This window comes from Notamacropus eugenii, chromosome 6, assembly GCF_028372415.1.
Source record: "Notamacropus eugenii isolate mMacEug1 chromosome 6, mMacEug1.pri_v2, whole genome shotgun sequence".
Classification (NCBI taxonomy): Eukaryota; Metazoa; Chordata; class Mammalia; order Diprotodontia; family Macropodidae; genus Notamacropus; species Notamacropus eugenii.
This window is the reverse complement of record NC_092877.1, coordinates 56,398,022-56,410,665: the sequence shown is the minus strand read 5'-3', so window position 1 is coordinate 56,410,665 and position 12,644 is coordinate 56,398,022. Positions and strand designations below refer to the sequence as shown.

Below are 12,644 nucleotides of genomic sequence, written 5' to 3'. Positions count from 1 at the left end.
TTCTATAACTTTATATACCTATGTCTATATATCTATAATATCAAATACTTGAAGAGAAGTCTCTTGGCCTCCCCATTTCCCTTAAGTGTTTTCTTCTTTAAGCTAAATAGCCAGTTCCTTCAAATTTGGTGGTAGCATGGTATACCAGGAAGAACATTGGCTGTGGAGTCAAGGGACCTCCCACCCATCCCACCTTGATGCTAACTACTTCTATGAAGTTGAGCATGTCAGTCAATCTCCTAGGCCTCAATTTTCTCATCTGTAAAATGAGAGGGGTTGGACTTTGTGTCTTCTAAGGTCTCCCCCAGCTTTAGATCAAGAAGCCAAGAAATGGGCCTCCTATCTCAGAGCCCTCCACCATCTTGATAGCTTTCTTCTGGATGTTCTCCAGCTTATCAATGTCCTTCTTGAAATCTAAATTGTTGGATAGCTTCCATGTATATCTGTATCAGCCTCTTCAGTTCTTGCTTTGAGATATATCTGTCCTTTTATCTTCACTTACATTGTGATCACCCCACTTCAGGCTTTTCTCTTGCCTGTTTTATATTAATAGCCTCTTAGCTGATCTCTGCACTTCCATTCTATCTTTCACACGATTGCCGGATCAATCATTCTAAAATGTTACTTTGATAAGCTCTCCAGCTCAGAAATCTATAATGTCATCTCTACTGTCTCCAGAATAATAAAACCTCAACTCATTGGTCTGGCATTTAAGGTCTTCTACAATGTGACTTCAGTACTCTTTTCAATTTAGGGGAGCACAAGATCTGTGATTTCATTGGAAGAGGGGGTTCCCAGGGGAGGAAACTCCCTTCACCAATGCACATAGATACCTTATAGTCTTAGAACTTAGAACCTAGAGAGTCAAGAGGTTAAGTGACTTGATTACGGTTGCACAACCAATACTTGTCATAGGTAGAACTTGAAACCAAGTGTTCCTGGCCCTGAGGCTCGTTCTCTGTTCATTAGGCCATGCTGCTTTTTTCAAATTAGTAAGGTGTTATAAAGTCTTTTATGAGGTATAACCAATCCACAAGCATCCGCTAAATACCTATTATGTGCTAGGCACTTTATGGGTACTTAATACAGATATGATAGTATAAATAATCCCTGCTAGCAAAGAGTTTATATCCTAATGGGAGATAAGTAGACACACACATGCACACACACACACACACACACACACACAGAATACAAGCAAAAGTTAAATACAAAGTAGTTTGGGAAGGAGGCAAATAGCAGTTGAGAGATGAAGAAAAATTTCCTTTAGGAAGCACTACCTGAGTTTCACCTTGAAGGAAGAGAGAGATTTCTGAGTCCAAGGTGAAGAGAAAATGCAGGCAGAGATACAAGCTGAACTGAAATATCTTTGCAGTCGCTTCCAGCTCAGACATTCTGCTGGGGAAATCTAGGATTTAGATCTGGGAAGTATCTCAGAGATCATCTAGTCTAACATCTACCTTCTACAAAAGGAAATCTAGACATGCAATGATGAAGGGATGTTGCCCAAGGTCATATAGCTAATCAATCAATCAATAAACATTTATTAAGCACCTACTTAATACCTACCCCAGCACTGTTCTAAGGGCTGGAGACGCAAAAAAAAAAAAAAAAAAAAAAAAGGCAAAAGACCATCGCTGGCCTCAAGGGGCTTATAATCTAATGGGGGAGACACCATGCAAACAAATATGTTCAAAGCAAGCTACATGCTGGATAAAAAGGAATTAATTAACAAAGGGAAGACACTACGGTCTGGGGACATTTTTGGCAAAAGAAAAGATTTTAATTAAAACTGAAAGGCAGCTAGGGAGGTTGTTAGGTGGAGCAGAGGAAGGAAAGCATTCCAGGCACCAGGGACAGGGAGAAAATGCCAAGCGCAGAGAGATGGAATTGTTTATAGAAAAACTAGAAGGTTAGTGCCACTGAATCAAAGCATACATTTTGGAGAATAAGACCAGAAAGTAGGATGGGGCTAGTTTATGAAAGGCTTTAAATACCAAACATGGTTTTATATTTGAACGTAGAGGTGATAGGCCACCATTGGAGGTTATTGAACAGAGGGACAGGTGGTAACATTGTCACACTTCCTCTTTAGGAAAACCTCTTGGGTGGTTGAATGGAGGATGGGGTGGAGTTGAGACAAACGTGAGACCCGCAGACCCACCACCCAGCTGTTACAGCACTCCAGATGTGAGATGATAAGGGTTTACACTTGCAAGGTGCCAATATCAGAGGAGAGCAGGGGGCATATTTAAAAGATGTTATAGAGGTGATATCAGCAGACCTTGGCAACAGCTTGGACATGGGGCACGAGAGAGAGTGAGGAGCTCAGGATGACTCCTACATTGTAAGTCTGAGTGATTAATAAGTGGCCATGTCAGGATTCAAACCCTGGCTTCCCTGACTCCTTACCCAATTTTTTTTCAAGAGTTGGAGACTGGATGCGAAATTGTTCCAAGTGTGGAAAACAGTCAGTGCAAAAGGAGATGGGATTAGGAGATGTATACAAGGAACAAGTAAGTAAGCCAGAATGGGTAGGGTAGTGTACAAGGAGAGGAGCGTAAAGAACGCAATATGATTGCCAAAGGTAGGAAGGGGCCAGGTTGTGAAGGCATCTAAATGCCAAACAAAAGACTTTCTATTTGTTTCTGGAGGTAATAGGTAACAACTAGGGTTTATTGGGGGAGAAGGGAGGGTCACATGCTAAGAGTTTTGCTTAAGAAACATCCCTCTGGCAGCTGGTTTGGTGACAGCTGGATGAGAGTGGGAAGAGACTGGAGGCAAGGGGGCCAGTGAGAAGGCTGTAGCACTAGCTGGCTATTTGGTAACACGTCCTCCTGGGGGGCTCATCCTCCCTTCCTCCCCACCCCTCCTGATTTCTTCAGGGCCTGTGAAAAGGGATGGCTGCTGAAAAATCCCCTCCATTCTTAGCCAAGACTGCAGCTGGAGAGAGCCTGACAAACAGGATACTGAGTAATGATGCCAAAGGGACATGGTGGGGAGGAGAGGAAATATCCTGGGACCCCTCTTATGGTTACCGTGTCTGGCCTTTCTGAACACCACTTTCCAAAGGACAGAATCCCCAGCTTCTTTCAAAGCATAGCTTAGGCCCTGCTTTCTTGTTTCCCTTCTTCCAGGCCCCTATTATCAGTGCTCCTAGGTGGCAAGGTGACTAGAATGCTGGACTCTGAGTCAGGAAGATCTGAGTTCAAATTCAGCTTCAAACTCGAGCTGTGTGACCTTGGGCAAATCACTTAGCCTCCGTCTTTCTCAGTTTCCTCATTTATAAAATGAGGGTAATAATAGCATCTGCATCCCAGGGTTTGCTGGGGGTTGGGGTCAAATGAGCTATGTGAAGTGCTTTGTAAACCTTAAAGTGCTTATATTATATATAAATATTAACTATCATTATTAATTACTATTACATTGCATTGTCAGTGTCTCTGCTGTATTCCCTGGCCTACCATCACTATCTCAGGTTTGCTTCTTCAAATTTTATTTAATCCAAATTAAGCAAAAAGCCTATTAGGTGGTCCATGCCCTTGATAATTGTTTGAGGTACAGTGGGACGTAGCAGCCTCAGGGCCAGTAGGGAGTTCAACATTCGTGCTGGTACAAATAATTGAATGTAACATACTTCCTATCACCACCATTAAATGTCAGCACTGAGATACAGTGTCAGAACTCCAAGGGATGGTAGAATGGGACATGTGACATGTTGGAGCAACCTTAGGTTACATATCGAATTAATACATTGGGATAACCATCCGTGGGATATGAGAGGAGGCTTTGAACGGCACAGATAACTCTTTGTTGTACAAGGTCTTTCTTTTTTCCGACACATGAGAAAGGGATCCCTAGATTCTAAATTCTGTATCTGTAGAAAATACCTGTGCCAGGCTTGCGTGTGGTCAATGTTACACCAACACAATAATGACAAGTCATAAACCTTCACCTTGACTCTAAAAAGAGGAGATAGGCAGAAGTTAAAAGGAAGCTTTACCTTTCTCAGGAGGGCGGCCAGGTGTCATAGTAGATAGAGCACTGGGCCTGCAGGCAGGCCTCAGACACTTACCAGTTGTGTGACCCTGGGCAAGTCACTTAACCCTATTTGCCTCAGGTTCTTATCTGTAAAATGAGCTGGAGAAGGAAATGGCAAACCACTTCAGTATCTGTGCCAAGAAAACCCGAAATGGGGTCACAGAGAGTCAGACATGACTTAACTACAACAAATCGCCCTTCTTGATGCTGCATCCCCGCTCCTTGCCTACCTGTCAATCATCTTTAGTTTATTAACTCACTTGCCTAGCTATGAGGGGGCTGTGAAAGCAGAGAAGGCTTATATGTGATTTGCAAGGGTTTGTCTTGGCAGCTGTGATGTGGGGGAAATAGCTGGGGCATCCAAGACCTAACTGGCTCTTTAAGTGGCTGGGTGACCTCAGGTGAGTCCCTAGCTGTCTCTGGGTCTGTGTCCTCTCTGGTGAAGTTAAGGGGTGGGCTGAATGCTTCTGAGGCCCTATTCAGTGCTGACATTGTTGGGGGAGTTTGGAAAAAAGTAGAGGACTCCTGGTCCAATCTATGCTTAAGGAGTAGAAGGAGAATCCAAAGAATGCAGGGACAAAAGGAAGAAAGGGGTGGAGGAAGCTTTGAACCATTACCAAGACCAGGACTGACTTGCTGAGGGCCTATCTGGGGACAGCCTTTCAAACTAGGGTTATTTTCAAATGAGGACAATAACTTTTTGTTTTTTTAAGTTGTATCTCCTTATCTCACCTACCTGGAAGTGTACCAGCCACTCATGGGGGCGGTACCACTCCTGCTCAATGAGGAAGCTGTGACTTGCTTTCTTTCTGACCCTCTTTCTTATGCAGCATGGTACCCCTCCCCCCACCTCCAGGGGTCCACTACATTGGTACTGAACTTAGTGTGGACCCCCATTTTTCCTGCAGCTCAGAACTCCCGAGCTCAAGTAATCCACCAGCTTTAGCCTTCTGCAGTAGAGCCTGTACAAGTGGGGAGGGTGATAACTTCTAACAGCTAGACCACCCAGAGTTGGGGCTCAGCTCTTCTGACTGTGTCATTTGGGGTGAGTCATTTGACTCGTCCACCTTCAGTTTCCTTCTTTGTAAAATAGAAATAATCATCCTGGAGCTGCCCACCTTACCAGGCTCAAATGAGACTCAAAGGAGAGATTATCTATAAAGTCTATATTTGAGATTATTATTTTTTTTGTTTATTTTCTAAACTAGTATTTCATATTCCCCCCAATTACATGTAAAAACAATTTTTGAGATTATTACTGATTTACAACTTCACTGCCCTTCGTTGTTTGTGGTGTTCAGTCATTTTCAGTTGATCCCAACTCTCCATGACCCCATCTGGGGTTTTCTAGACAATAATTTGCCATTTCATTCTCCAGCTCATTGTACAGATGATCAAACTGAGACCAATATCATAAAGTGATTTGCCCAAGGTCACACAACTAGTAAGTGTCTCAGGACTAGTAAGGACAAGTGTCACACAACTAGTAAGAACTCAGGAAAAAGAGTCTTCCTGACTCTAGGTCTGGTGCTGTGTCAACTGAACCACGTTCCAAACAGTAGCCTTTACCTGCAGAGAATATAAAGATTATCCACATTTTACACAGAAGGAAAATATAGCTCAGAGAGATCAAGGGAAGGACCTAGCTTCATATGTAAGCGCTGTCATTTTGTATCTATGTGACTTTGGCCAAGTCATTTAACCTCTCTGAGACTCAGTTTCATCATTTTATAAAATGAGAGGTATTGTGGTGTAGTGGGTAGAGAGCTGGCCTTGGAACTATGCTGCCTTTGACACATCCTGGCTCTTGGACAAGTCATTGAACCTCTTAGAGTTCTAGACAATTCTAAGACCGTCCTTGAAGGAAAGGTCCTGATCGGCACTGGTGGTTGTCCAATGACTAGAGCACTGGGTCTAGAGTCATGAAGATCTGAGTTCAAAACCAGCCTCAGACACTTGCCAGCTGTGTGACCCTGGACAAGTCACTTAACCCTGTTTGCCTCAGTTTCCTCATCTGTAAAAGGAGCTGGAGAAGGAAATGGCAAACCATTCCAGGATCTTTGCCAAGAAAACCCCCAATGGAGTCACAAAGACTCAGACACGACTGAAAAAATGACTAAACAACAAAAACTCAATGTTCTTAGACCCTTTCTCCCTTTAAGTCCTATGATCTTAGATGACCTCTGAGGGTCCTTCCATCTGTGAAGACAGTATTCTTATTTCATTCTCATACCAACTTTGTGAGGTAGGTTAAACAAATATCATCCCTAATTTTACATATGGTTGTATGTAAAGAGAAATAAAGTGATTTGTCCATGGTTAGAAGATTAGTCATTAGTCACTGATGACCTAGTCAAACCTAGGTCATCTGAATGACAGTCTACCTCTTGTTGCCAAGCCATTCATTAGGAAACAAAATGGCATAAGATAGATGTTCTCTGGGAGTTTATAAATATGATGTATATGTGATGTATAGAGTAGGTGACTGATAAATGTCTTCTAGTATCTAATCAGAGCAGCAATGGAGATGCTTCCTATTTATATCTGAAAAGCATTTTAGAATTCATAGGTGTGGTATTATAAGGTAGAGCACTGAACATTGAGTCAGAAGACTCAACTTTTGTTCTAGGATGATGGGCATGTTAGTTACACTCTTTGGGCCTCAGTTTACCCATTTATAAAACTGGAGTCTTTCCTTTATTATAATGATGAGAATCACTAAGGGCTCTTGTATTAGAGCTGGACAAATCCCTAGACACCAGTTAGTAGAATCTCTTCATTTCACGAATGAAGAAACCAAGGTCTAAATAAGGAAAATGTTTTGCCTAAGCTCTACTCAGCTACCAAGAGAAAGAGGCAGGATGCAAACCCAGAACTTTGACATCAAATTGGGTGTTCTTTCTACTATGCCCCCACTGGGCTAGGCCCCAATATTGTTTGTGGTCCCTCCCACTCCTAAAATCCATATTCCATGATTCTTGCCATCAGATTTTCAGTGAGCATGCAAATTCAGGAATGCCAGCAAAGCTGGAAACAAATTTCACTGCTATTACGCAAGAATGCAGCACTCTTAGCCCTAGCATGTGATCACTGTATAGCATCCTAGAATGAATTTCAAATGAGCCACCTCAGACTGTCAGAGCTAGAGAAAACTTAGTCATTTGAAATCTTCCATTGGTTTATCCGTAAAGTGAAGTGGTTGGACTAGGGCAGCAATGGATAAAATACCTTTGGGGACTAAATATGACTGTCCACCCCCCCACCCCCCAAAAATAACATTAACAGTTGTTACTTCTATAATGTGCTTTATGATTTACAAAGTGTTTTCCTTCAACAAATAGGTAATATACAGTTGGAAAACTGCAGAACAATCTCCTTTTGGAGATTGCCCCCTGTAAACCTAAATCAGAGATCACAGATTTAGCATTGAAAGGCACCTTGGAGGTCTTCTAGTCTAGTCTTGCTCCTTCTCCCCCTTTATAAGTAAAGTGAGGCCTAAAGGAGTTAAATGAGTTGCCCAAGGTCATCCAGTTAGGAACCCATACATCTTGACTTCCAGCCCAATGTTCAGTCATTACACTAAGCTGTCTCCTAGCTAGTTCCTCCTCAAGATCAGGGTAGGTTCTCATTTCAGCTGTACAAATATGATTATGTAAACAGCAGGAGAGTTTAAAAAAATAGTAAACCACTTGTAAAAAAAAAAGGAGTCTAAGAAGCAGGAAATGGATTGGTCTTCAGTTTTTACAACATAAATATTAAGATGACCAGAAAAATGAAATGATTTGCCTACAGTCACACGGCTAGTTGATAGCAAAGATAGAATGTGAGCCCAGGTCACCTGACTCACTAAATCCGGCATTCTTTCCACGGTAGGTACTTTGGCTCCAAGTGAAATGTGGCTTTTCCCTATACCCAGCTGCCCATAAAAACTAGAAAAGGAAATTTACAACCCAAACTCAACTAGCCAAGAGAGCCCAGAAGGTGTTTTTCAAAGGAACAGGTAGAAGATTGACTATGGAAAACATATAAGTGTTTTCCATGATACTGTATAGTGTGTGTGTGTGTGTGTATGTGTGTGTGTGTGTGTGTGTGTGTGTGTGACTCAATCCAGAATGAAGGGTAGGAACCCAGACTTCCCCAGTTCTTTAGCACTGATTTCCCCCTTCTCTAAGGGAAACCTTGTGGCTTGGCTCTCATTCAAAAAAGAAAAAAAAAGGGTGTTCCAAAACAGTCAGTGCCTGGGATAGGGACTTAACAGGCCTGGCTGTCTGGGGGAATGTACGGGATGATCGGTGAGTTAATGATCAACTGTTCACCCAACCAGCCACCATGCTGAGTTGCTCATTCCCTCCGCAGGCCAGTTAGAAAAGGACAGCCAGGAAGGTACGGGCACACATACGGGAAGTCCCTGCCAGTGAGTCTGGCACTGAGGCTGGGCTGGCTGTTCGTACAGAGAAAGATGAAGTGTTCTTTGACAAGGTAGGGCAGCAAATATGGAGCGGGTGGGCTCTGGGCTCTGGGTGCCAGTGTGTGAGAGAGATTATTTGTATAATTGTTGGGGTGGGGCCCTGTTCTTTCCAGTCTTAGCTGTGATCTCTCAGAGGGTGACCGAGGGTTGGAGGTGTCAATATCAGGAAGGAGCTTTCTTCTTTTGGAGACCATATTTTCCTCTTTTCCTTCTTTTCTCCTTTCTCTCCTTTCTTTTCTTCTTCCTTCCCTTCTTTCTTTTCTCCTTCTCTCATTTCATTTTTCTTAATTGTCAATCATTTTAAATAAAATGAATTCCAGGAGAGGCAGATGTAGTAGAGTGGGCAGAGAGCAAGCCTTAAAATCAGGAAGATTTACATTAAAGTCTTGGTTGTGGTCTCTAACATTCATGGGATTGTGTGACCCTGGACAAGTTACTTAACTTTTAAGTGTCTCTGACAACTTGCTAAGATTTTAAGTACAAATCAGGTAAAGATTTGCATTGATGGAGGGAGCTTCCTCACTTGAGAATCCTCTCTATCCCTGAAATCATAATTTGGTTAAAGAATTACAAAAAATAGCGAAAATTCTTGTCACTGCAGCTCCCATAACTCTACTGCCATCCCTACACCCAATCTCTGGCTCTGGCTCTACCTGCCAATGTGTGAATGACTGACTCCCTCTTCTCAAACCTTGCAGACAGGTACTTTTTGACTCAGGAGTAAGGAGGACCACTTCAGTTTGAAGAACTGGCTTCCTAATATAATAGAAAGAACAGGAAGAAATATAGTCAGGCTGGGAGTTAGGTGACTAGGGGGTTCTTTCAATTCTGTACATCAGTAATGTCAAACAAATTGGGGCCAATAATCCTTACATAAGGATCCCAGCAGGATACAGACTGACGGTTTTAAAATGTAATGTTATCTGTGTTTGATGGTATTTTTATTTCTTTTATTAAATATTTATCAATAGCATTTGAACCATTTGGGTTGCACCGTGGGTCTCTGGTGTACATAATTAAACACCAACTTGCATATTAAGGGCACCTGCTCAGCACTAGGCTAGGTACGAGGGGAGATGTCTTAGGATAGTCATTTCACTTCATCACTGACTTCTTCGGTTTCCCCATTGTGAAGTGGTGACAAAAACCAGTTTCATTTTCATCTTCAAATGACATATATATACAGTACTTAAAAGTCCCAGATGGGCTATTCAACATATATTATTTTATTCAAACCTCATAGTTATACTGTGAGGTGCAAATATAACCATTTTGAAGGTGAAGACAGTAGGACTTCAGAGAAGAGACTTGGCCAACATCACTCAGCTAATCGATGGCAAAGCTGGGTCATTTGCCCAGGTTTTCTGATTCCCATCCACTGCTGTTTTCATGGTCCGGAAAAGTTAGGTACTACAGACAGGGTAGGTGGTATTTTAGGTAACTTGCTTCAGTTACTGAATATTGCTGTCAGGTGCAGAAAGAAAACATCCTTCCATCATGGATGAGAGAGCTGGTATGAGAACCATAGATCTGTTGTTACTAAAATACAAGGTGAATTGCAAGTTTGGAGCTAACATTTCAAGGGCAGCTAGGTGGGGCAGTGGATAAAGTGCCGGGCCAGGAATTGGTAAGATTTGAGTTCAAATCTACCCTCAGACATTGTGTGACCCTGGGCAAGTCACTTTACTCTACTTGCCTCAGTTTCCTCATCTGTAAAATGAACTGGAGAAGGAAATGGCAAATCATTCCAATATCTTTGCCAAGAAAACCCCAAATGGGCATCACAAAGATTTGTTCACAACTGAAAATGACTAAAGAAAACAATTCAAAGGATAGTGGTAAATTCTATAATGTAGTAATCTGTAGTTTACAAATAGTATTTTCCTCCCAACCTTCCTAAACTTCAGTTACTTCCTCTCTAAAATGCAGGTAGTGATATTTCTCCTACTTTATTGGAGATAATCCATAGCCATAATCATATACAATTGGTGATTGGCCAAGCCAGGACATCTGACTTCCTAGGTCCACTATTTTTCCAATGTTCTCCCAATACCATTCTCTTTTATGGTGATCTTTGGAAGACAGCCTTCCAAAGTCAGTGGTGGGGCTTTCTAGCAAACTGATCAAATTAGTCATCATCTCCTTATAAAGGTGCACTTGGTATTGAAGAAGGGTGTATCTCACTCTTTTAGAGTGATATTCATTTGGTCTGTCTGTTTTGCTCTTCTCAGTTTTAAGCATATGGAATATTGGAACTCATGATCATGGAGTCTCTTCATAAACTCAGAACTAAATATTTGTCAAAAATACCAAGAACAGATTGAAAGGTGGCATAAGTCAACATTTTTTCCAAAATTTAGTTAGGGAAGCACTGGACTATAGAGCAGCTGGAAATATGTTAGAATACGAAATAGGAGACCTAGTTTCTAGCTCTGCTTTTGCTCTGGTGCTTGACCATTAGCTCATCGTTCTCTCTTTTCTCACTCCCCCTTAGTTTCCTTATCTATAAAATGAAGGAGTTGAACCCTTGAATTCTGAGATCCCTTGCAACTTTGACATAGCTTGGTTGACTCAGCTACTTGCTAAGAGAATGGGAGAGGAGCCAGTCCAAGGATGGTAGGAACAGTATAAACCAACCACTGTGGAGCTAGAGCTGGAGCAAGAGAGCAGAAGAGGAGACTGGCTCTATACCAAGGCCTGTGGTTTCTCCACATTAGCGCATGCCTTGTGAAAGATGGAGCTGGTAAGGATTCTGGCAAAATAAAGTAAGTGGACTCAGGAAAACAACAGATACAATGCAAATGAAAAGAGCAAAAAAGCCTAAAGTTAATAACTGTTTCACGGTAATGAAAAAAAAGCTTGAATTCAGGAAGAGGTGAGAAAACATGTCCCTTCCTTCTTCCCAGATGGTGGGGGATTATGGGTGTGCAATATGGCACATACTGTCACATTAGGTTGATGTATCATATTCAGTGGCTCTGCTCCAATGCTTTTTTGCTTTTTTTCTTTTGTCGTGAGGAATAATTCATTGGATGGGGGGAGAAGGTAAGATATGTTCCAAAATTAATTCAGGCAGGTGTAAAATTATTTTAAAAAAAGATTCTGGCAAAAAGTTCTTGAAAACTTTTGGAATAGAATGTGAGATCCTGAAGGGACTTTTAGGGATTTTCTATTCCAATCTCTGCATTTTGTAGAGAACAAATCTCAAGCCCAAAGAGGAGAAAAACTTGGGTAAGGTTGCTCAGCAAAATGTAGAGACAAAGTTAGGATTAGAGTCCCAAACTTTCCTCTCAGCCCCATCCCAGAACCTGTATTTCTTCTTCTACTGCCCATATCATTGGCCATGAAGGGAAGACTGCAATAATTTCTCACAATACTAAATTAACAAAAGGTACACATGGAGTCTGATGGGAAGAAGTCTGTTAAGATTTTTGCCTATCTCCAAATACTTATTCTTCTTCCTCTTAATGAATGAACGTATATGTGAGGCCAAGCCATCAAAGGATCCTCTGATGTCTGGGGTGAGTCTTCTTTGCTGAATACAAATTTCCTCAACACAGCGGAGGCTATGTTTTAAAGGAGTAAGCTGTTATGGTGCAGTGTAGGGAGTCTGGAATTTGAGGTAGAAAACCTGAGTTCTTGATTCTATGATTAGCTGAATGTATGGGTCTGGTCAGGGCATTTCATTTGCTGTCCCTTGGTTTCCACATCTGTAAAACATGGGGGTTGGAATGGATCTATCTCTCATGTCTAAGTTGTAGCACTCTATGTCCTAACCATGTAGCACTTCCAGCTCTCACATTTTATGTTCAATGCTCTCAAGTACCTTCCATCTTTAATATTTTGTTCCACATTCTTCCAGCTCCAACATCCCATGTCCCACAAGATCCCTTATAGCTCCAACATTCTATGGACCCTAAGGACTCATAGTTCTGACACTGTGTCCCTCAAGGCCCTTTCTACCTTGGACATCTTGAAATTCTAAGTGTTACCCACTTTAAGGAAGAGGGAATGTACAAGAAAGAGCTACTAGTCTCACTTCCTCATTATCATTCTCAGTTGTCAAAATGAAACCTAAATTTCATATCATAGGAAGTAGAGACCTAGCTCAACCCTCTTCATTTTATACATAAGG

General features: G+C 41.8%; 1 protein-coding gene across 7 annotated transcripts in view; it reads left to right on the top strand.

Moving 5' to 3' along the window:
* Positions 1–12,644, top strand: part of SH3TC1 (SH3 domain and tetratricopeptide repeats 1) — a 104,078-nt gene that overhangs the window by 20,089 nt on the left and 71,345 nt on the right. The window contains exon 2 of one of the 7 annotated variants that reach the window (XM_072620138.1): positions 8,398–8,520. The exons of 4 other annotated variants lie outside the window; for them this stretch is intronic. The gene's annotated coding sequence lies outside the window, so the exon portion shown is untranslated. Of the gene's footprint in view, positions 1–8,273; positions 8,521–12,644 lie in introns of those variants that run through there. 2 more of the 7 variants (XM_072620146.1, XM_072620137.1) reach the window with 2 other exon arrangements.